Source organism: Ovis canadensis, chromosome X (genome assembly GCF_042477335.2).
Source record: "Ovis canadensis isolate MfBH-ARS-UI-01 breed Bighorn chromosome X, ARS-UI_OviCan_v2, whole genome shotgun sequence".
Taxonomy (NCBI): Eukaryota; Metazoa; Chordata; class Mammalia; order Artiodactyla; family Bovidae; genus Ovis; species Ovis canadensis.
In genome coordinates, this window is record NC_091727.1 from 9,891,267 (window position 1) to 9,916,298 (window position 25,032).

A 25,032-nucleotide genomic window follows, 5' to 3' on the forward strand; every position below is an offset into this window, starting at 1 on the left:
CTTTGGTGTTACTCCATTGACTTCAAATAATTTTACAATGGACATTATTTCCATATGCATGTGGGGAAAATGAATTTCATAGGTGCCATCTTGAAAATTGTTTAAAAAAATCATTACCTACAAAATGGAGCTTGAAAACGTGTCTGGGGTGACTTGTGTTTAAACAAAGGTGCCCTGTGATAAAAGTACCTTCTTTCAGAAAGGTCACTCATGGAACAATAAAGCAGGCAGGCCCCAGCTTTTGCTTTTTTTTTTTTCCAATTTTTCTCGTTAAGAAGTCAAACAATGCAGTCTTACCAGGCGATCCAAATTCCGGCATTAAGGTAGGGATGTCTTAAGCTCTTTGAAGTGGAGCTTTCGGGTTGTTCTGCTTTGTCTGTTATTCTGTAAGATTGAGAGCAACTGACATGTCCACAGAAAGGTATTATGACACATAAGCACTCTTGAAAGGTCAGATATGTGTAAAGGAAAATACAATGTCTATACTTGAGGGTCTAAGATCACTTAGCAAGGAAGATTTGAGCTCTTTAGTTTTCATACAGATCATTTGAAGGACAGGAAATTCTACGTGTTTTCCTCAGTGTTCTTTGTTATAAAATACTAGAGAGGGATATAAGCTTTGTAATCCACCTTTTAGTAAAACAAGCAAATAAATCATTCATCTATGCCTTGTCATTTAAGAGGAGGAAAAACTGAAATTAAGCATTTATGATACGTAGACTTCAGCAGTGAAGTCTTTTGGAAATATACAATTATAAAAAATCTTAGGAACACTTCAACATAGTTTTGTTTCCCATCAAAAGAACGTTTCCTTGAAAATGATAAGAAAAGGAAATGGCTACACATATTCATTTCTTTCATTCAATATTGCTGACATCTTTGCATATTTATAGGAATAGGATTTTGTTGTTGGGTAGGGTTTTTGCCCTCTTGAAGTGTGTCTTCAGGACACATATTAACAGATTTCTAAAGGGCTAATCTGTTTCTGATCCAGGAGGGAATACAAAACTAGGCTGGGTAAAATAACACCTTCCAAACAAATTTTAATTTTGATTTTAATATGTTCAAATATTTCACAGAATAATTGGTCACCAGGCAAAATTCTTAAAACTTGTTTTGAGTCAACTTATGTTACAACAGTTGTTGGCAATAACTGAATATATTAGTAGCATTAATTCAAATTTATTGAGTAATGTTTTGCATGCAAAGCTTAAGGCTGATCTAGTTTCAGAAAGATTCTTTAAAGGAATAAAGTTGTTCGTTGTGAACTGAATATACAGGGTGATCAAAAACAAATGTTCATCTTCAACTCTGACAGGTCACTGTCTCAACATGCTATTAATCCTTTTCATTAGTTATATTAATGGAGAGATTCTAGATCCTGCCTAAGTCCATGAACCTCTGTGTTGTTGTTCATTCACCAAGTTCTGTCTGACTCTCTGCAACCCCATGCACCTCTGAAGGAAGTCTAAACAATTCTGAGTGCTTTGAAGTAAAAGCAGTACTAACCAACAAAGTCAAAAGCTTGTTAGCAGGCATCCTCTTCCCTAGAGGCAGTGTGTTTTACAAGATCGGTCTTTCAGAGTGACGATTCCATAGTTCACATTTATCAAACATCAGGCCATCACTTTCAAGGAATATAGTGGGTATGATACTTAGCCAGTACTGACTGAACACTTACTCTGTGAAGGACACTGCACATACATCTAATTTGCTCTTAGCAAATGACCCTGGCAAATAGGTGGTAAAAGAAACCAAGGTCAAGGAATGAAGAGTTAGGAGTAGGCAGTTCAGCTAGGAAGTGGCATGACAGAGACTCTACTGCAGATCTGCATGGCTCATAGGCTTGTTTTCCTAACCTCAATGCCATAGTGCACTTCCTAACAGGGCATTAACAGCTAGTGATGTTCTTCAAAGCAGGTTCTTCTTTTCTGTATCTTTCCTTAGCTGAGATGGGAAATAACACATATGTATTAGTTTCATTTTGGTTTATTTACAGTGGGTAATTTGCATCATGTGCACATCTGTGTGTGTTGGGGGGCGGTGTGGAAGAGAGGGAGAGAGGAAAGGAATACTCAGAAATATTGAAAAGGTTTGAAGACCATTCATCTGATCTTTTCAACTAATTAAATGAAATTAATTTGAATTGTAATTAATCTCCCTTCTCATGTCCTTCTATTTGTGACTTATAGAACACTATATTCTTTTTCCTCAACACTACATTGTAGTTATTCCATTTACTCCATGCAATGGCCTCAAATTTCTTCATTCTTCCTGTCTCCCCAGTTGTGAGGCTGCTGCGGCTGCTAAGTCACTTCAGTCATGTCTGACTCTGTGTGTTGTGAGGCAAGGGGTTGTTTTTCCTCACCCCTAGTTGCTTCCCTTTAGTGCACACTCATTTCTTCCCTTCCACTTTCATAAATTCAATATTTGGAACCCAGAGAGAATAAGAAACAAATAGATGTGAAATGGAAAGAAATCATTACAACCTAATATTTCATTTGCTCTGTCTGGTTCCTGGGAGTTCCCAATTAGGCCTGTCTTAATTCTTTTGGCAAATTTCAGGAACTTTCATAATCCTTAAATTATCATCTTCTAATATTCTCTCTTGGGACTTCCATGAAGGGTTCCTGTCTCCACGCAATCCTAGGATATGATTAAGAGCCATATTTTATTTAATGCTTCGACAGTTCTCATCTAGCTGGCCTAGTCTGTAACATTCTGCAAGTTATAGGATCCAGTATGTTCAGACATGTCCTTCCAAGCCTTTCCAATCAGTGGGTTAAGGAGATCCATTTTATTATTTGTTGTATCTTTTGCCAATCTTTTTTCAAATATGAAATCATCAGTGATGGATTCTACTTATCCCATTGGTAGAGCCTTTGTTTCATGACTCTCATTTTCTTGAGCAGTCTCATTGGCTTCAAACCTTCACTTGCCATTAAAAGTAAAGATAAAATTATTCCTCCCCCAAAAGGCCCTGCATACAGCAGTTCATTGGAATTTAGGTGACGGTCCTTGTCAGCCTGAAGCTTATCTGCACTGGACACGAGCACAGTATGGAGGGCAAGTAGATTGCCTGGCACACAGCCAGGTAAAATAAGTATGCAGGGGAGGAAATAGCAAACACTCGCAGAACAAACTTAACTAGGCAAATCCACAAAGTCATGGTTGGTGAGCACAAACCAGCAGCTTAGCTGCCCCACACTCAGTAAATAGAAGCGTGAGGTTCCTTTTGACATGACATGCTAATGAAAATCTACAGTGCGCACAACCCCAGAAGTCAACACATTCCACAGCACCCCAGGATCCTTGAGTCACAATGTCATCCTTGCAAACAGTCAGGAGAGTAGAAGATGTGATCTCTACAATTTTTGTGTACCTGAAGGGCTCATGATCTATTAAACAAATGTAAGAAGCGATCATTTCAGAGAAACACTAAAAGAGTCTTTAAAAATAGTCATTTGATTCCAATGACTGACGTCATCAAGAAATAGACCGTCTTAAGGAACACATGGGCCATAAAAGCAACCAGATGTTTGCATTTTAACCAGGGCACTAATGGAGGTGCTGTGGCATTGTATCAAAGTAAGGTTTGCCATCTTCACAACTGTCCACTGGAGTTTGCACTACGGGTACATAACTTTGACTCAACAACTGGGAAGCCTTCCCGGGCTGCTCTGAATGCTGCAGGTAAGAATGAATAATTCACTGTTAACATGCTGTGTCAAACTCATTTCCTGCAATGGACCTTGAAACGTGTGAGTGACTGCAAGATCCAAACGTGCCATAAAAACAATTCCTCAGGTTGCTGAATTACAAACATAAGTTATTATGAGCGAAGCACAGTAAAAATAAACGAGCGAGTCCAAACCCACAAGAGACGGGATTTGGAATTTCATGGGTAGGCTCTAAGCCTGGCAGTTAGAGAGTCAAGCACTGGATACTTGGGTAAAGCTTGATGGTGGAAATAGATTCAAATATGACACTCTTCTCCCTCCCATTCCCCTTCAGAAACAAAGTGTTCAATAAATATTAAGCCAGGTACTTTTGGCTCAATAAATGACTCCTGGGAATGTGAAAAATATTTGGAGGATTAACTCTTTAGGCCACCATTGTTCACTGCCCTAGAATAATCATTTCCTAAATCAGAAATAGGCATCCTCCTCTGAAGCACATCACAGCTAAGAAGCTAGAATTCCTGCTGAAAGTGAAAGGGTTAGTCACTCAGTCGTGTCTGACACCCCATGGACTATAACACATCAGGCTCAGTCCATCAGGAGATGTGGGTTAGATCCCTGGGTCGGGAAGATCCCCTGGAGGAGGGCATGGCAACCCACTTCAGTATTCTTGCCTGGAGAATCCCACGGACAGAGAAGCCTGGCGGGCCACAACCCGTGAGGTCTCAAAGAGTTGGACACAACTGAGTGACTAAACAACAACAGACAAGTCCTGCCACCTCCAGGGCTCGGTTGCAGTGGAGACGAACCTCTCCAGGATATTATTCTGCAGCCAGTGTCTGGGACGTACCCCTTGGCTGACTGTCTTGTCATGCGGCCCTTTCACCTGATGCTTGCTGTCTTCCACCACTCCTGCCTGCTTTCATTTCTGGGCCATCTTATCCTCTTTCCCAGCAAGACACCTAGAAAACAATGTCTTCTCAGCCCCACCAGCTCAAGCACCATGACCATTTTTGTCTCGTTTCATATTTTTTGATTTTTAATGTTACCTCCCTATTTCTTACTTTCTTTAGTTGGCTTTTTCTGCCCATTTGCTTTAGCTGTACAAGCATTCACCCTGAAGTTTCATTCTCACCCTTTCTTGTGTTCTCTTTCTTTGGTCCCCAGTATTTTCTAGCAATTTTTAGCTTGCCTCTTTTCTTTAACTAGATTAAAAAACAAACAAACAAACAAACAAAAAACAGCTTTCTCCACTGTGCTGCATGGCATGTGGGATCTTAGTTCCCTGACCAGGGATCAAACCCATGCCCCTTATATTGGAAACATAGAGTCTTAATCACTGGACCACCAGGGAAGTCTTTTCTCCTGATCCCTTTGTCCTTCACCTGCTTGTTTGCTAGGCTTTTGTTTATAGATGGAGGGCAGGCTTGATTGGCGAAGGGAGAGTAGATTTTTGCTGCTTTGAGACTTCCCTTCCTCTCTCATTTCCTGCTTTTCTTTTCTTTCTTTACTATTTTTTGTTTTCTTTTTACCCCTGACCTCTTTGGTAACTTCTAAATCATTATACTTGGTCTTAAAAAACGTGACATTTTCTTTTCTTATATATTTCATCCGACTTAAAAAAATCAGTCAACAATGCCTACTTATTGTTCTCAATAGGGAGAAACTTTCAAAGGGGATGTAGCTTGTATATATGTAATAAACATACAGGGCTTCCCTGGCACACAGATACGTACATAGATACCCACAGTGTTGCTTTATCATCCATAGTGATTATAATACATAAAACAAGAGCTGGCTGTACTAATGGTAATATGTGGAAATATTCTACAGGAACTATATGAAGACTGAATAGGTCTTGAAAGCAGCAATAAAAATTAACTTTATGATAAAAAAATAAATATATGTTGGCATATAACAATATTCACATTTCACTGGAATAACTAGTGTTACATATTGTGAAACTGTGTTATATATGTGAAATATCAGAGAAGGCACTGGCACCCCACTCCAGTACTCTTGCCTGGAAAATCTCATGGACAGAGGAGCCTGGTGGGCTGCAGTCCACAGGGTTGCGAAGAGTCGGACACAACTGAGCGACTTCCCTTTCACTTTTCACTTTCATGCATTGGAGAAGGAAATGGCAACCCACTCCAGTGTTCTTGCCTGGAGAATCCCAGGGACGGGGGAGCCTGGTGGGCTGCCGTCTATGGGGTCACACAGAGTCGGACACGACTGAAGTGACTTAACAGCAGCATGTGAAATATATATATTTCACACATATATATATATGTATATACATATAAAATCTAAAGTTAACTGTGAAACTCCCAATCAATAGCAATAAATTACACACACACACACACACACACACACACACACACACACATTACTGTTATTTTCCCCACAGAAGGCAGGTCATTTAAAAATAAACTTTTGGATAATCTAAAACTCACATATTGACTTATGCTACCAAAATACAGCCTGGAGTAAGCAGGGAAACAACTAAATCAAATGGACAAGTATATATAAAATAGACTGTTTCAGAGATAACATAGGACAGGTTTTATTAACTAATTTATGACCTACAATCTGTTGGCAGAGAGCTTCCTCCTCCCCAACTTAAGCCTTTCTCAGCAGGATAAACAGACCAGAAGGCCTGATGGTGTGCAAAGCTCACATCTTTATCTTTGCAGGAATTTTATTTAGGGGCCTGGAAACAGAAGTTCTCACTGTTTTTCATTCACTGTAATGTTTGATGTGCTTTCTCTATACTGTGACCTTCTCTTTGGATCATTCTGTCAGGTTCCATCTTAATCTTTGAACTATTGGCAAATGATTTACTGGGAGGTAACTACATTCACAGGCAAAGTGAACTCTCTGACACTGCCTAGCTCCGGCTTCCTGCTACTGCACTGTGACTCCTCAGACCTCCAGACTTGGAGCCACTACCACTGCACATGCTAATTAGAAGTTCTATGGAACACCCCTGCTTTGAACTCAGCAAAACTAAAGCCAACTGGGTCTTTATGAAGTGAAATGGCAGCCCCTCTGGGAGACACAATTTGGATTTAGAAGTGCCTTTTTACATTGCTCTTATATCTTAAGTGCATTTGCATCCAAATGGACCACATAGAGAAAAAAATTATAAAGGCAGGGAAGGTAGTGGAAAGAGGAAGCTCTTAAAAGCCTGCCTAAGACTTCTAATTCAGATAAGAGCTTCCACTCCACTTCCTTCTCCACTCCTCTAGCACATCCCAATTGCTGCCTTGGTGTATACAGTCAACTCTCAAATATCCAGATGGAGAATCAAGAACAACTTAGTTATCTATGCAAAGACCCTGCATGCTCAGTCCTGTCCAACTCTTTGTGACCCCATGGACTGGAGCCCATCAGGTGCCTCTGTCCATGAGATTTCCCAGGCAAGAATGCTGGAGTGGGTTGCCAGTTCCTTCTCTAGGAGATTTACCTGACCCAGGGATCAAATCTGTGTTTCTTGTCTCTTACACTGTCAGGTGAATTCTTTACCACTACTGCCACCTGGGAAGCTATTCGTAAATTAATTTCGTTATCCAGAAATTCATACAAATGTGTCACCTTCTTCCACCCCAAACAAGTGAAACAATGAAATAAAATGCCTCCCACCCTCTCCCACCCATTTTTCTATATGGAAATAAGTGTTTCCTGCAAGGAAAAATAACTGAATGGGGTCTGGATGGGAAATAATCTCTCTGATAATTCAGTGAGAAATAAACATGGTTATAAAAAAGACAACAGTGTGGCAAGAACGAGGGAAAGAAACGGAGCCAGGCAATGGGGGAAATGTTTGGTAGTAGTTAGGATCCTGCAAGGTCAAAACACCTGCAGAGAAGAAAGTTAATACCTGGATTCCAGAGAGCTTAACCCCCTCTGCCCCTTCACCTGCCCACTCCAGTGTGTTCCTCAACCACTGGCTGCAGCTTTCACTGCCTAATGGCTCCCTTTAATGAGGGGCTATTTGGAAGCCAGAAAGGAATGTGCTGAGGTCACTCAAGGGCATAGGAATTACATATGTCGTATAAAATGCCCTCGCTAAATTGACGCTAGGAAAACAGAATGGGAAAGTCTTCACCCGAAGCCTACAGGGAGTGTGAAGCTAATCGACTGTGCTCATCTGTTAGTGCAAACTCTCGGGTTACATTTTCCTAAATCCTCTAGTCCTCTTTACAAGCGATAAGGGATCTCAGCTGAGAAAAGCAATGTACCTTCTTCCTCTATGGGTTCCCTTGATCCAGGCTGAGAGAGAGGAGGAGAGGGGGTGGGAACAAAATAGAAGGAATTCACCAGACAAATGAAGCTAATAGCTGCCCTGTACATTATCAACAAGGAGAAACTCCACTAGGGTAAACTTACAGAGTGTTGAGATCTCAGCTGTCAAAACTCCTACACACCACCCCACCTCCTAGAAAGTTCTTGAAAATAGCCACTCTGCCTCTAGGCTTCACTGCTGCTCAGTTTTGGAGTGATCATAGTAACTCATGTAGGAAGGAACTTCAAGCACGTATGAAGTTATGTTGATTGTCCCAGCAGCACTGTGAGGTGAATGTTTATGGCTTCATTTTTAAAGATGGAAGAACTGAGGTTCAGAGAAACTTAGGATCACAATGCTAGTAAATGGATGAGCTAGACTCATTTTCCACTTCATCAGACTACAAATGATTCCTCTCTCTACCCTCAAATCAGGTCAACTTTCACTGCTCTCTACATCATTAATGACAACACTTATTCCTCTAGTTTTATGGACCAGATTCCTGAGAGTTTGTCATGACATTTCCTGATCCCTCATCATTGCTCATGTCCCACTCATTACCAATACCTATCTATTTCACCTCTGAAATATAACTAAAAGCCATCCACCTTGCTTTCTCTTTACCTCCGTGATACTAGTACATTGAGCCATCATCTTTCCCTGGACCCCTTTCTTAGGCTCACTCACATTCACTCTGAAGCTCCCCAACTGAGTCTCCAGGATGCTGTCAATGCAATCTTCCTGACTGCTGAAAACTCTCAGATATAGTCTGGCCATCTCCTACCCCTCCAAACACTGACTCACATCCTGTCCTAGTGCCTCTGGGTTGAAGTATCCCTTTCTTGGGGATGCTTTCTCTGACTTTCCTTGATTATCTGAATCCTTCCAGTACAATCTCATGGGAACATATAACTATACTCTATGCTTTTATTCTGGGAAGACTTTCACACTTGTTGGCCTGCTATGTCGCTGATGCCTGTCTCCTACACTAGAAGGGTAGGTAGGTCCTTACGTGTAGGCACTTTAGTGTCAGGATGTAGGGTGATGCCTGGTTCACACCAAGGATTTGATAAATTTCATTGACTGAAAGTTGAGCTTCTTTTCTCTGCTCTTTTCCTGCTTTCTTTCCATTCCTGTATCCTCATCCCCATCCCATTCCTTGTCCCATCTTCACAGGCTCTTGCTCTTACTTCATCTTAATGGGGATGAAATGCATGCCAAAGCAGTAAATACAGCAACTACACATTGCTCTCTCTAGAGTCATTCATTTCTACTAAAACACTCTTGATGCCTTAACAGACAATTAAATCATTCTCTAATGCTGAGATTTTAGGCATCCCTGTAGGGTGGGAGATGCACTCTATTTCATGAGTTCTCAGGGTAAGTGCTTTCCAGTTTAACCAGGCTGACACTGGGAGTTATCTTATTCTTGCTGCCTGGGAGGCGGTCCTGATATAACTGTCATTGCCCACCCATGAACCTTCTTGGTCACAGAAGTTCGTACTTTTTTCACTTCTTTTGAGCTCTAGGCATTATGTGAAATCAGCCCCCCACATCCAGGGAAGAGAAGTCACATGCTTCTCAAAGGAATGAAAAGGGAGGAAGAGCTCCCCCAGGCCAGGGGGAGATCCTCTTTGGGTTCAGGTGGGACTAGAGGAAAGTGGTCTGGGCAGATATCTAGGAGATCAGTGGAAGCCACCAAGAATGTTGCTTCTGAACACAATTGTGGACGTGTGTTAGAAGGGCTAAAGAATTAGCTCACTCACAAGTGTAGTCACTTGGTGGGTATACCTGCATTCCCAGGTAGGATCATTAGAGGAAGAAATATAGTTCTGGTTGTTATCTTTTGGTAGGGACTCAGAGACAGTAGAGATGCCCCCTAAAAAGAAATGCTATCTCCTGGCACAGAGCATGATAGCATGGTGTGGAAAAGTGTACACATGACAATTCTGATTGAAACGTGATTTAGGAAAGCTGGAATCTTAAACAGTTGCCTTGCCACATTTTTCATTTTATGTATGCACAGGCGGAAGACATGATTTTCTTTTAAAAAATTGGTCAAAATAAGCCAGTTTTGTTGTTGTTCAGTCCCTAAGTCATGTCTGACTCTTTGTGACCCATAGATTGCAGTAAGTCAGGCTCCCCTATCCTTCACTATCTCCTGGAGTTTGCTCAGATTCATGTCCATTGAGTCAGTGATGCTATCTAACCATCTCATCCTCTGCCACCCCTGTTTCCTTTTTACCTTCAACCTTTGCCAGCATCAAAGTCTAAAAGAATTCTTTCCATAAATGTAGTATAAAATGTTTCAATGCCAAGAAAACACTGTTATGATTTTAAAAGATTTTTTTCTTTCTTAATGATGTATCTTACAATAGATGATATCTCAAGATCAATGAAAATAAGTCAGAAATACAGAGTCACTTGATCTATGTCTTGATAAAGCCACTTCTGTGGAGCGAATTGTGCCCCCATCCCCAAATCCATATGTTGAAACCCTAACCCTCAATGTGATGATATTAGAGATGGGGCCTTGGGGAGGTAACTAGGGTAAGATGAGGTCATGAGGGTGGGGCTTCCATGATGGGATTAGTGCCTTTATAAAAAGAGGGAGGGATTGCTGTCTCTCTGTCAAGTGAGGACACAGTGAGAAGAGACCTATCTACAACCTGGATAGAGAGCCCTCACCAGATACTGAATTTCCTGACACTTCAATCTTGGACTCCCCAGTCTCCAGAATTCTGAGAAATAAACACCTGATACTTAACCACCTGTGTATACATACTAAGTCACTTCACTTATGTCCAACTCCTTGCGGTCCCAAGGGCTATAGCCCACCAGGCTCCTCTGTCCATGGGCTTCTCCAGTTAAGAATGCTGGAGTGGATTGCCATGCCCTCCTCCAGGAGATCTTGTTGACCCAGGGATCCAACGTGCATCTCTTATGTCTCTTGCATTAGCAGGCAGGTTCTTTACCACTAGCACCACCTGGTAAGCCCATTTAACCACCCAGTCTGTGCTATTTTGTCATAGCAGCCTGAGCTGACTAATACAGCTTCCCTGCTTCCCCATCAAACTAGCACCATTTGGTCCCCACTAGCCTTAGCCAGGAGCAAACTCTTGTCAGGGCACATTAGTCCACAGGACACATCCTGTCCACATCATAGGAGCAATATAAGATTAAATGTCATATTCCACTGGGGCAGGATGTAATGAGTAAGAGTGGGACAAAGAGGGTGGGATCTGAGGATAACCTTGGCGACAAAATACCTTAGGGACCCTAACACATCAAGACACCTGGAAGACCACTGTTATGAACTAAAGCCAGGGAGATGTTCTACTTACTGTCCACAAAACGAGGGAATTTTATCCATGAATTTACTAGTCCAGTCCCTCCCACCAGTGCTGTTGGAAAGCTTGCAAGCTATCAAATTACTGAGTGCAAAATGAGTATTTTTTGTTTTGCTTCTAAAATGTGTTACTTTGGGGAAAACACCTTAAAAAGGGGCGGGGGGGGGAGAGACTTAAATTTGAGGTAACATAGATTGCCATAGAAGAAGCCGTTATAACAAGAGTGTCAAATGCAAAACCTATAAGGGACAAACAGCTCACACTAAGAAAAGGGGACCTGGTATGAGACATTAGAAAGTATACCATGCTTCACTGAAAAGCAGGTTTTAAATTACCGAGTGGGCAAAAGTACACAGGGGACACCAATGGTTGCTTTTTACTTCTTCAACCTCTTAATTGTTTACTTAAGAATGCCTCATCCACTCCCATGCATTTCACATCCAATGAATACTTATTGACTGGCCTCCTGCCCAGCACTGTGCTAGGTGCTGTCAATACTCACAACTGTCCAGTGAACTGTGTATTTATGTCTCCAGTGATGGATGAGGAAATTGAATCCCAGAGAAGTTTAAGATGACTTGGCCAAACCCACCATCCACCACCTTGGAATAAACCTGGGAAACACTGCTATTCTTTTGTTTCTTAGCTTTAAGCCAAGTATATCAGTTCGAGTAAACTCGTTATCCATTCTCTAGTAGTTTATATACAGTTTCGGTCCCCAAGGCAATACATGATGAGTGTGTCAGTACAGATCTAAATAACTGCACAATTAGATACTTGGGGTGGGGTGTGTGTGGATAAATTGGGTTTAAATAACCAAGGCCTCTGCTGTGGAACAATACCTATAAATAAGGCAGTTATTTCCTGGCTCCGGCCCTTTGACCAAAATTCCTATTCTGTCACGTGTTAAAACTCAAACTGTCAAATTGAGGAGGTTCTGCTTAATTTCATCTCCGTCTCAAGTTTAGACAAGTGAAGAGCAACTTGCAAGAGAGTGGGAGCAGTTAGAGCCACTCTTTATGCAGATCCAGCTATTAGGTAAGTACCACGCACACTGGAGAATTCTCCATTTCACAAAGCACTGCTATCCATTTTTATTTTCCTTTTAAATAAAAAATAAAATCAACTGAACCCTTAGCATTAATATATAAAGCAACTCAATTTCTCCAAAAGATTCACTCACAGAAGATTTCCTTATATGTGACTGCAAGCAATTAATTAAAAAATGGAAATGTATTTTTACATTTAACTAGAAGTCCTGGTCTAGTCATGTCTATTACCTCACCAGCCAAGATTTTTTCAAATATAAATATATTTTAAATTGGTTTGCTAACGCCTGAGATACTTGCAAAATCCTACTGGCGCAAAAAGTGTGGGTTAGTTGCTCAGTCATGTCTGACACTTTGTGACACCATGAACTGTAGCCCAACAGGCTCCTTTGTTGATGGGGTTTTCCAAGCAAGAATACTGGAGTGGGTAGCCATTTCCTTCTCCAGGGGATCTTCCCGACCCAAGGATTGAACCTGTATCTCATGCATTGCAGACGGATTCTTTACTGTCTGAGCCACCAAAGAAACCCCCTACTGGTGCAAACCAGTTATTAATTCATGATCTCTGATTCTAAGCCTTACATCTACAACTTAGCAGTAGCAGCAGATGCTCTTGCCTGCTTCTTAAGAATCATCACTAGTCAATTAGTACTTTCCAGGGGTAAAAGCCAGTATAAAACTCTGAAGTTACCTAGTACTCTGAAAATCTCTCTTCTTAACATGGTGCCCTAGGAACCCCTCACAATCCAAGAAAATGTGGTCTTCAAAAATACATTAGCAAAACAGAAAAAGGTATCACCCAGCTCCCTGTTATCTAGAGATGCTCTGTGGGGAGCAAGGGGGCATCTTTCTTCTGTAAGTAACCAAGTTTGTTGGCATCTACTGGACATGTTCTGACGTGGAAATTATCTGGTGAACATCTTGACAGCATGAACATCTTGACCTGTGTGTTAACCTGTTTTTTGCTCACCAGTTGGAAAGCTTTGACTTCAAGAATGTCCCTCAGGATGATCAGCCAAAAAGTAAGTGGTTGAGTAAGTTTGTAGCAAATCGTACTTCATGCTGCACACCATGTAGGCAATGAAATTACTCTTTGCAGAAATGCTACCAATTGCATGAAGACTGGGTTTAAATTCATCTGTGTCCTATATACCCGCTTTTCCTTTTGAATACTTAGCAAAGGACTTCAAAAGGCACTCAATAAATATTTGCTGAATGAATGTAACAGGAATTAATAATGCAAAATGTTTTTGAAAAGGTAATTGATGACAAATGGTAGGCAGAGAAAGCCAGAGAAAGTTCACCAGGGATAGGAATGCTGTGTACAAATTTGGTACAGTATCTAAGGAAAGAATTTACATTTAATAAATAACTTTGGAAACAAGGTTCTTTTGTGTCATTGCCTCTGGACCAGGCCACACTGGTGGCAGGAGAATTTTAGCCAAGCAAACTGTGATTGCAGTTTGAGAAAAAGAATAAATGATGATTAAACATTAGAAAGGAAACCAAGAGAAACCGTTTGCCATCAGCTTTCTAGGGGATCTTTAAGAATAGAAAAACAATGACAATGACAACAACACACACCCCGATACTTCTTTAACTTTGTTATAGAACAAAGGGGGCAAACTGAGTGACATGCAGAGGACCTCGGCCTCCCCATGAAAACATGAAAGATGATAAAAAAGAATAAGGTTATGTTTCATCAATGTTGAGCCTTGAGGCTCAGGTTTTAATGCAGTAGTTGAATTCTCCCTGGCTCTGTCTATATTCTGGGCCTGGATTATCAAAGACAGTTTCCTAGCTTTTACACAGAAATTGATCCTATCTGTACAACGCATTGGGGAAAGCTGAGGAAACTAAGTGGTCCATAGATAACCCTCAGGGGGATATGCCCATCCCAGGCACAGCTTGATGACCCAGATGCCAAGGGGGATCAACTTCTGGGCATGTCTGCAACTCGCTCATCATCTACCAGTACCCCATGGCCCATCTTTCAGAAAGCTTTGCCTTAGAGACTCTTTCTCAGGATGATCAGGCCAAAAGGATCCATCAGGTACATTTGCAACAAATCATAATTCATATGCTGCACTTTTTAGAGTATCACAATATATATGAGCAAAGGACAATATTAAGGTTCCATCACTTGCTTTTTCCCTCCCATGATTTTTCAGTCTCCTTAACCAGGACACTTACTAACACCTCATAGACCTAAACACACAGCACCAGTGACTGGAAAACAACTAATGCGGCACCGCTGCACCTTACCTGCCTTTCACTGGAGGATTAGTTTGGACCCTGAAATAACTTTGATCTTCAAGAAGAAATCCTGTTGGGACTCTATGAATACCAAAGCATTAAATACAATAATCACTCTTATTACCCCCAAATGAGCTGCCCAGGAACCAGAGGTAAGTAAATTCAGCAGTCAGGGATCCCAGTCACTAACAGTAATTCATCAGCCACTGGCAAGAAGAACTCTAAACATGAGATTCCCCAAACCCAAGCTTACTCGCAGCCCTCCCCAACCAGGAGACAGATTTATCTTTCTAGTTATATATTCCCTTGGCCGTTGATGTAATTAGTGTATAATAACTGTGTACATATCAACTCACAGAAAAAACAGCGGACGTGCTAGTCGACTTGGCTGGGGGCCATCTCTTCAGCAGGGTGAGACAACCAGGTATAAACATCTGTTATTAACCGTATATTTTAAAAGTGTTTTGTGTCTCCTGGGTTACTGATTTCCATCGAAAGCAGTACAATATCAAGACTCCTATTTTTTCTGAGCAGCAGTGAGGAGATAACAAGCTTTAAAACATTTGCATTAGGCTCCTCAGTTCTGCTGCTTGTGTTATGAAATTTATTTACTAAGACATCTGCTGTCTTACACACACACTGCTTTTCTTGGTTCCATTCTCATTGAGATGAGCAGGTTTCATTTAAACTGTGTTACTGCAAATAGTAAGGCTTTTGCAAGTTGAGAGCTCTAAATAAAACTGGCCACAGCTTTTGTTTTTATGAATAAGCAGTTGCCAATCTCTGTATTAAACCTCACTATTGAAAGGACTATGACTTGCAATTTTAAAAAAAGTGGCCATTCGCTCAAACCTGCTTGTTTGTGCTGGTTGCTTTTCTTGAAATTAATTTAAGAAACTAATTTCTTAATATGACATATTGGAAATTGGGTCTGTGTGCCACTTGCCTGCTCCCCAAACCCTTAGGATTAAGTCACTCTGCATGACAGAAAATGACAATATTTCTCTGCAAGATGAAAAGTCAAATCATTCAAAACAATTATCCAAGCTCACTGAATTAAGAAAATCACCTTGCCAGGGGAAAAAAAATGTACCCCATTCCAAAATTATTTTGGATGGCTATACTAGATTTTTCAAAAATAAACTTTTTTTTTCAAAAGTTTCACCTAAGCCCCCGAACTCAGTTGGAACGGCTTTTTCTTCTTTCTCATTCAGTTGCCTCTTATAATTGAGCATTCCGCAGTATTACTAAAATTCCCCTGCAAGTCTGTTAAACACTTTCACATTTCCCAGTTTAATTACATTCAGACTTCAATTTTTGTCCACATATAGAATAGAGCCAAATTTTAACTCAATCGACCACAATGCCTTTGACATAAAGCCTTTCTACATAGTTCCTGCCTTATATATAAATAGACATACGCTAACTTGTCAAAACGCAAGAGTGGGCTTCTTTACATTGTCTAGAACAAAGAGCTCAGCTCAGCTTCTTTCTTTTCTCAGTGTCTCAGAAGGTGTCCTTTATTACATGTGCAGGATGGAAGGATTTTTGCTGCCGCATGAATGAAAAATGATACCTTCAGACTGCCTTTTTTGTGACAAATTGCACTTCTACAGACTATCACTTCGCCTGTGGTTTTTGGAACCCCACTTAAAGTTACTATTGACATCCTTGGGGGCTCGGCATTCTTGCGAAGCACCCCAGGGCTTCTTTCCACTCCGTGGAGAGCAACAAAGATGAGAAAGTTTGCTCATCGCTGTAGGAGAGAAACTCCTGAGTAGTAAAAAAGAAAAAAAAGCCAACGCCCCCCCCCCTCCACCTCCTCAAACCACCAAAACACTCTTAAGGTGCGAAAATCACTGCCTCTGTGGATTCTCGGGGTACAAAACAGGAAGGAAAAGTTGTCTGGAGGTATTCGCTAAGCCTGGTGTTTGTTCAGGAAGGAGCTGTGGGGTGAGAGGCTGAGCGACGCCTCTGCCTCCACTTCCTGGGTGAGACCAGCGAGGCGTGCCCCTGAGCAGCAACATACAGAGAGAGATCGGTAAGACTCACCGGCTTCCCCATTTTTCCCAGGACGGGGTTTTTGTTCCTCAACTGTGATCTGGAAGAGGCAAACCTGTAAGTCCTCCAGGCAGCCTGCCTCGGATCAGCTGAATGGCTGGTGCGATCAGGAAGCTTGCTCTGTCCAGCTCGGAATCACTCCCCGTCTCTGGGCTGTGTGCTCACACGCCTCCCAGTCAGCGCAAAAATCCGCCAAACTCAGGTCAGCCTAACAGGTTTCCTTATATAGGTAAACACGAATTGCATTCCTGGTGAAAGAAGTTAACTAGGAAGCCCGGTAACCTGGTTAACTCTACACACGCCAGAGTGGCTCAGCGTCAGCCAGCCTGAAGAGGCTTTGGTTACAGTACAAAGGGATTTGTGCAATTTAATTAAAATCATCTTTATTCCAGCAGTCTGTAAAATTGGCCCTTCTAGTGTAACTGTGAGTCAACAGCTAGTATTTTATATCATGAGCTATGACCGGCCTTCTATTATATAAAGGCACTGTAGGGAGGAAAACCAAAGCATAGGATATTATCAGTTGTCTTTTATGTTTTTAAAACCAGGATAACTTTTCTTGAAATTATTTTCAAAGAAGTGAATAGAACATATGATGGGACGAATACGAATAAACCTCTATCAAGTAAGGCCCCTCAATGCCTTATAGGAACATAGTAACTAATAGTTATTCAACTTTTCCAGGTCTTTAGTAGATAATACAATAAGATCATTTAGACTTTATTCCTTTTACAATGCAGTAATTGACACTTTTTTTTAATGGGTGAAATGACACATAATATCTATTTATTCCCTGAAATAACCTTCCTGAGCCCAAATATTGAAGTGTTTGATGGTTTCAGGAAAGAAATCTAAGACTTGTGAATTTGCATAATTACATGGAAAAAAAAATTAAACAACCTCTTAGACTTAAGAAGATAAGAAAATGTATCTTTAAAAGTACTCTGTGGAAGGTTTAACTCTAGGCTCAAAACAGTTTTTAAATGTAAGTATGTAACACATCCATTGTCTAATAATTGGCTCTTCTCCTCTACATTTGGCTACAATTGGCTCTTCTTCTCTACACAGGCCTGTAGAGAAAAGTAATAATTCTTTTTAAGTCTAACCAATTCCACTGAAGTCTCACTATGAACAGACTCAAGACTTAGTATCTGAGTGCTGGAGGTGAAGACTGCCTGCTAAATAAAGCTTATCTTAAAATGAATCATTTGTTTCTATTTCATCCACTGGTTGATTGCTCCTTGAGTAGTGTGGATCTTAGCAAAAATAGCTTAGCGTTGTGTCTTAGGTCTCTGCTCAGGGAAGGGGAGAGAATGAATGTTTACAGGCTACCGAAGTCAGCACGACACAAACCAATCATGAAGGGTTTCTGCGAAGAGCAGGAGACTGCAAAACAAACACACACACACATTCCACAGGGGCATTCTCCACTGGGCAGAGACTCTTCCATACCATTTTCCTCTATATCTCTACAGCAAGCGTGTGTTATTATTTCCTTTTCAAGATAACAAAATTGACGTGCAGCGATAAAGTGACTGGTCTAAAGTCTCATGATCCATTTTGTGGCAGCTCCAAAATCTCAGATCTTCTAGAATTTACCTCCAATAGAATTTTCAAAAATAAAATCAACTTGAAGAGACAGAAAAACATTCAAATGGCAGATTTCCATGTTCAAATATCATTTTTAAGAATTATATGTCCAGAGAGTTTAAAGGTAACATACCAACTGATTAAAATACTCTTTTATGAAGTCATAACTTACTGCTAAAATGATTGCCTTTACCTGACTCCAGAATGATCCTGAAATGAGATATTAGGTGCATTTTTATTGAATATAAATTTGGGTTATAAAATATTATGAAAATATAACTTTGCAAATATTGCACATGTTTTTCTGTTCAGAGTACACACATTTCTATGATATCAAGTTAAGACTCATCTTGACTGCCCCACTGGAAGGAATATTAGTGTTTTCTATTTATTGGCTTTTCATTAATCTTAAATAAAACTCTGTGTGCCATGCTAGGTAAATGGCTTTCACTAATATAGTCCATTTATGATCCTGCACCCTTTATGTTCTTATAATTCCCGCTGAAGCAAGTTCTGTTTGTGCAGGAACTTTAGACTTTATTAACATGTTGATGCAAGACAAAGAATGCATTTTTTCTCCAGGGCAGGCTAAACCTTTAAGTGTCTTAAGCTGGCCTCCAAATTTGTTCTTACAATTCTAAGCAAACAATCATTTGGGCTTTAAACATAAAATATTTTAGGCTATAATTATTGAATTGAAAGGTCAAAATGAAATTTGGATATGGAAGTAGCCTATTTCAAAGCAGGAATATAACCCTCTGCTAAATCCATCTTGGATGCCTCAAGAAATGGTTTGGGATAGACAGGGTCAGGGAAGCAACATGAATTCAACCTAACCATAGAGGACCCCAATGAGAGAGTACATACAGCTGAATCATTATACCATGCCCCCAAAATAGCATTTATGGGAAATGAAATAAAATACAAGACCTACTTGAAGGGGAGAAAATATCATTGCGGTTTAAAGAAAACATCAGGGGATAGATTTGAGAAATTCCCAGTGACATATAACTAATGAGTAGCTGAGCTATAATTCAAATCTCAGTCCATCAGACTCCAGAACATTTGCTCTTTCTACTGAAGCCTGGGTGCACCATGCTATCCAAGAAAGAGCAAATGCCTGAGAAGCAGAATGCTCCCATTCTGGTTCCATCTCTTCGTGGTGTGACCTTGGGTAAATTACTTGTAATGTTTCTGAGCCTCACCTCCAAAACAGAAATAAAAAGGGCTGCCTATCTCAAAGATGAAGGAAAGTATTAAATGCAAATCATTCTATGTATTTTTTGATGCTTCTATGGTCTGGGCATTCTGCTAGGTCCCAGGAATACAACGAGGAGCAAGTGAGGCATGTCCCAACTACATCTTAAAGAAAGCCTGTGCACATCAATATTATGGAATATGAAGCTCTAATGTTTCCCTAAATTTCTCCTAACAGAAGGATGTTTCGTTGAAGCTCCACATCAATACAGAAGTAAAAGAAGGAAAGTGTTAGTCACTCAGTCGTGTCTGACTCTGTGACCCCATGGACTGTAGCCTGCCAGACTCCTCTGTCCACGGGATTCTCCAGGCAAGAATACTGGTGTAGATAGGTAGCCCTTCCCTCCTCCAGGGGATATTCCCAACCCAGGAATCGAACCCACGTCTCCTGCATCTCCTGCACTGCAGGCAGATTCTTTACCATCTGAGCCTCCAGGGAAGCCCCAATATAGAAGTATTAATAGGCAAATGCCTAAGCTCATTCTCTCACTACAGTGAGTGCAGGTTACTCTCAGTGGCCAGAGGCCAGTCTTACCATGATTAGAAGTGGTGAATCTGGGCTGAGTTAACTTAAAGTAAATATTAGGGAAGGTAAAACCTCCATCATAATGACTATATCCTTATATCAAACAATAGAGGAGAACCAGGGCATTCAATTGAAAAATACCTTGAAGGTGCTTAGGAAGCTGGATGTACATGGAGTTGTTTTTATCATTAATTCATATATAATACAGCTTCCCAGGTGGCGCTAGTGGTAAAGAATCCACCTGGTAATGCAGGAGATGCAAGAGCTGTGGGTTCTATCCCTCATCTGGGAAGATCCCCTGGAGCAAGGAATGGCAACCTACACCAGTATTCTTGCCTGGGAAATCCCAGGGACAGAGGAGCCTGGTGGGCTACCGATCATGGGGTTGTAAAGAGTTAGACACAACTGAGCACACACACATATATAAAAACAGGATGAAAAAGCATAAAAAAGATTCCCTAAATATGTTAACCAGTTATCTATCGATCGATTATTAAGTAACTTCTATGCAATAAACATTTAAGTGGTACGCACAGTGGATAAGGTTCTGCAAGGGATGTACACAGAAAAGGATCCATAGGAAAAGAATGGTCCTGAGCTTTAATGGAGCTTTCTAGAAAAACGTTATGGTGCTCAAGAGCTGTTATCAGGCAAGATGGGTGAGGTTATGCTCTGGAAACAAGCCACCCCCAGGTCTCAGTGGCTTATAACAACAACGGTGTGTTTCTCACTCGTGTTGCACATCCATGCAGATCTCTAGGGAGGGGTCTCTATTCACAGTCACTCAGGAGCCCAATCTGATGAAGGTTCCTTTCAACACATACTTCCACGGTTGCCAAGACAGGAAACGCAGACCTGGTGAATCATGAAGTGCCTTTCAAAACTTCACTCCCTAAAGGATGCAAACTTCCGCTCACCTTTCACTGGCCAAAGCAAGTCCTCCAGCCCTCCTTAATTTCAGTGCAAGACAGGAGAACCAGAATACATGATGAGCAGACACAACAGGTATGGCAAACCCATCCGCTTAGAGGAATGGGTCCGTTAAGTAAGTAGGCATGCTCATGACCACTATGGTATCATGACTGGCATCTGAGGTTTGGTCATCACTGACTAGATCCAATTGCCAGAGGAGTGAGAGCTTAAAAGTGGACTCAGATTATCAATGGTTCTGGCAGAACCTTGAGGGAAACAGTGACATTTTAAAAGGATGTCCAGAGGCAGGCTCTTCTTAATATTTCCATCAGTTATTTGAGTGATGAAATAAAGGACAAGTTGATTTAATTTGCAGATGGTGCCAAATTGGATAGCTAACACCTCAGAGGATTGTGTTATAATTCAAAATGACCTTGAAGAGATGGGGGAAAATAACGTTAAGGAAGAAGCTTGGGTTCAATAGTGATAAATAAAGGATGGGAATGAAAGATCTACAAAACGGATGGGAGGAAAACTATATTGGGCCATTATTAGCCTATAAGTTGAATATATACTGGTAGCTTAGCACTTTTACTTGTAAAGCCTGTGGTATGGTGATGTAAGCTATGTAAACACAGGGAAATAGGCATTCTTAAAATATTTCTTTATTCGATATTCACATTTTTAGAAATAAGAAAACAAAGCAAATTCAGAAGCAAAAGCTGAAATTTCCAAAAGACTTAAGTTTGGGATCGCATGTACACCCATGGTGGATTCATGTCAATGTATGGCAAAACCAATACAGTATTGTAAAGTAAAATAAAGTAAAAATAAAAATTAAAAAAAAAAAAGACTTAAGTGCCCTAGGTCAGGAGTGGGCAAATTTTTTTCTGTGAGGGGCAAGATAGTAAATACTTTTGACTTTGCCAGCTGTACACCTCTCTATTGCAGCTACTCTATTCAGCTACTGTGGTCCAAACCAGCCACAGATAATATGGAAATGAATGTGTGTGGCTGTGTTCCAATAAAACTTTATTCACACAACTGGGCAGCCAACCTTGGGCTACACTTTGCAGACCCCTAGTCTCTACGTTATGAGAACTGTCTCAGAATGACAAGGTACTCAAATTTATTGCACATGCCCAGAGGCAAGAGGAACCCTATTTTGACCTAGTTCATTGAATAGTCCTTTACACACAGGTGCTAGTGAATAAATTGGTGAAATAAATTAAATTAAATTAGCCAATAATGTTACTCCACTGGTTTCCTTATTAAATATTCAGAAAGAACTGGACTATGTGACCCTTGAAAATGTCATGGAAATAAAATCTAAAATATAATTTGCCTTTTCAATGTGTTAAATATTTATCAGTTACATCATTTTTCAGGTATAAAAATATTAATGGTGAAAAATATAATGAAACCTAGAAAAGAAGGATTATGATAATGAAATTACAGGGAACAAAAATTTGCAAAGCAGAATATATACATATTGTGCTTTAATTTTTCTTCCCAAGTTCTTTGTAACAAGATGAGGTTGATAAAGCAGATGTTGTCTTTTTCAGTTGTTATTTAGTAGCTGAATCATGCCTGCCAGGCTCCTCTGTCCATGGGATTTTCCAGGCAAGAGTACTGGAGCGGGTTGCCATTTCCTTCTCCAGGAGATCTTCCCGACCCAGGCATAAAACCTGAGTCTCCTTCATTGGCAGGTAGATTCTTTACCACTGAGCCACCTGGGAAACCCAATGGTGACAATGGAGACAAGGAGAGGTTAGGTCAGTTGTCTGATGTTACCAAGCTAGTGATGATGGAGAATAAAATAGGACCTGGGTTCCCTGGGTTTATAATTCTAGACTATGAGAAACACCAAGTACATAATGGGAACTCGGACAAGATAGCTGTTACAAGATGCAATGGAAGTGCTGCAGTGTGTCCTTTTGGCTGCCTGAGGGAAACCCAGCACTGTGAAAATCACCTCTCCTTTCCACCCCCAGCCATGTGCCCCACGCAGCCCCCTCCTCTTCAATCTAGTCTGCTTTGAAGTCAACCCCCCAGCCTCTTCCTTCTTTGATAAAGCCCTGAAAGCTAAAGCCTAGTTATGGGTGAGTGTGTGTCCAAACCCTGGAGAAGGAAATGGCAACCCACTCCAGTATTCTTGCCAGGATAATTCCATGCACAGAGGAGCCTGGCAGGCTAAAGCTCATGGGGTCGCTAAGAGTTGGACATGATTGAGCTACTGAGCATGCATGCTCTGACCACGTCTTTCCTGTTGCCTCCAACCCTTCCAGTTTCTCAGCCTCCGCACCACAGGTCAGGATCATTCTTTGTGCTGGGGCCTGCCCTACGCACTGTAGGATGCTAAGTAGCATCGCTGGCATCTTCCCACTGGATCCCAGTGGTACTCTCTCTCCCCCTAAACACAAGTCACAACTGGAAGTCTCTTCAGACATTGCCAAATGTTCCGTAGGGGCTGGCAGCACAAAACTGCCCCCTGTTGAGAACCTCTGAGCTAGATCACTGTAATTTTCTTTTTTTTTTTTTTTAATTGGACAGTAAAGCATCTGTCTACAATGCGGGAGACCTGGGTTTGATCCCTGGGTTGGGAAGATCCCCTGGAGAAGGAAATGGAAATCCACTCCAGCACTCTTGCCTGGAAAATCCCATGGATGGAGGAGCCTGATAGGCTACATTCCATGGGGTCGCAAAGAATTGGACATGACTGAGCGACTTCACTTTCACTTTCTCACTTTGATTCCTCGACCCGGGATCAAAACTGGGCCCACAGCAGTCAAACTGCCTAGTTCTAAACACTGGACCACCAGGGAATTCCCTGTACTTGCTTCTCAATTGTTCTCCCTACTTCTGCCCTCGCCTCTCCACAATTTATTTTCACAGAGCAGCCCAAACCATCTTTTAAAAATATATATCAGATCATGCCATTCCCTGCTCAAAACCTCTAGCGGTCTCCTCCTATGACCAGAACACAATTTAGTTTTCATACCATGGCCCACTGAGCTTTCCATAATCTGACCTCTGCCAGCCTTCCCCAGACTAACCTCAGAGCATTATGTCCACCCACATTGGTCTTCCTTCTCTTCCCCCATCATACCCATCTTGTTCAGACCTTAGGGCCTTTGCACATGTTCTTCCACTGCCTGAAATGCTCTGTTCCATGTGGTAGGCAGAATAGTGACCTCCCAAAGATGTACACATCCAAGTCTCTGGAATCTGCACATATATTAAGTTAAATGAGGGGGAGGAGTTAAGGTTGCAGATGGAATGAAGGTTCCTAAATCACTGACCTTAAGATGATCAGCCTAGATTATCCAGGTGGGTCCAAAGGAATCACAAGGTCTTTAAAATGTGGAAGGGGGAGGCAGAAGAATCCGTGTAAGCACAATGTCATATGAGAGACTTGACTAACTACTGGTGGCTTGGAAAATGGAGGAAGGAGACCATGATCCAGGGAATGGGGTCAGCCTCTAGAGGCTGAGAACAGATTCTCCTCTAAAGTTTCCAGAAGGAACACAGTCCTGGAGACACCTTGATTTTAGTCCACTGAGACTTGTGTTGGACTTCTGACCTGAAGAACTGTATGAAAATAATTTGAGTTGTTTTAATCCACTGAAGTGTGTTAGTAGCTTAGCTGTGTGACCCCATGGACTATAGCCCACTAGGCTCCTATATCCATGAATTTTCCAGGCAAGAATATGGGAGTGGGTATTCCCTTCTCCAGGAGATCTTCCCAATCCATGGATTGAACCTGGGTCTCCTGCATTGCAGGCAGATTCTTTCCTGTCTGAGCCACCAGGGAAGCCCCAGGCTGGTGATAATTTGTTACTGCAGTAATAGGAAACGGATACACTTGGCGTCTTCACTGCTGCTGGTGTTGCTAAGTCACTTCAGTCGTGTCTGACTCTGTGCGACCCCATAGACAGCAGCCTACCAGGCTCCCCTGTCCCGGGGATTTTCCAGGCGAGAACACTGGAGTGGGTTGCCATTTCCTTCTCCAGTGCATGAAAGTGAAAAGTGGCCCCTAAACCCTCAGAATGTATGCAAAATT

At 41.3% G+C, this 25,032-nt stretch overlaps 1 protein-coding gene across 1 annotated transcript in view; it reads right to left on the reverse strand.

Annotated features, from left to right (window-relative positions):
• The window catches only part of MID1 (midline 1), a 413,412-nt gene extending 396,486 nt beyond the window's left edge, over window positions 1-16,926 (reverse strand). The window contains exon 1 of the mRNA XM_070289738.1: window positions 16,676-16,926. The gene's annotated coding sequence lies outside the window, so the exon portion shown is untranslated. The remainder of the gene's footprint in view (window positions 1-16,675) is intronic.
• Between the last annotated feature and the right edge of the window lie 8,106 nt (window positions 16,927-25,032).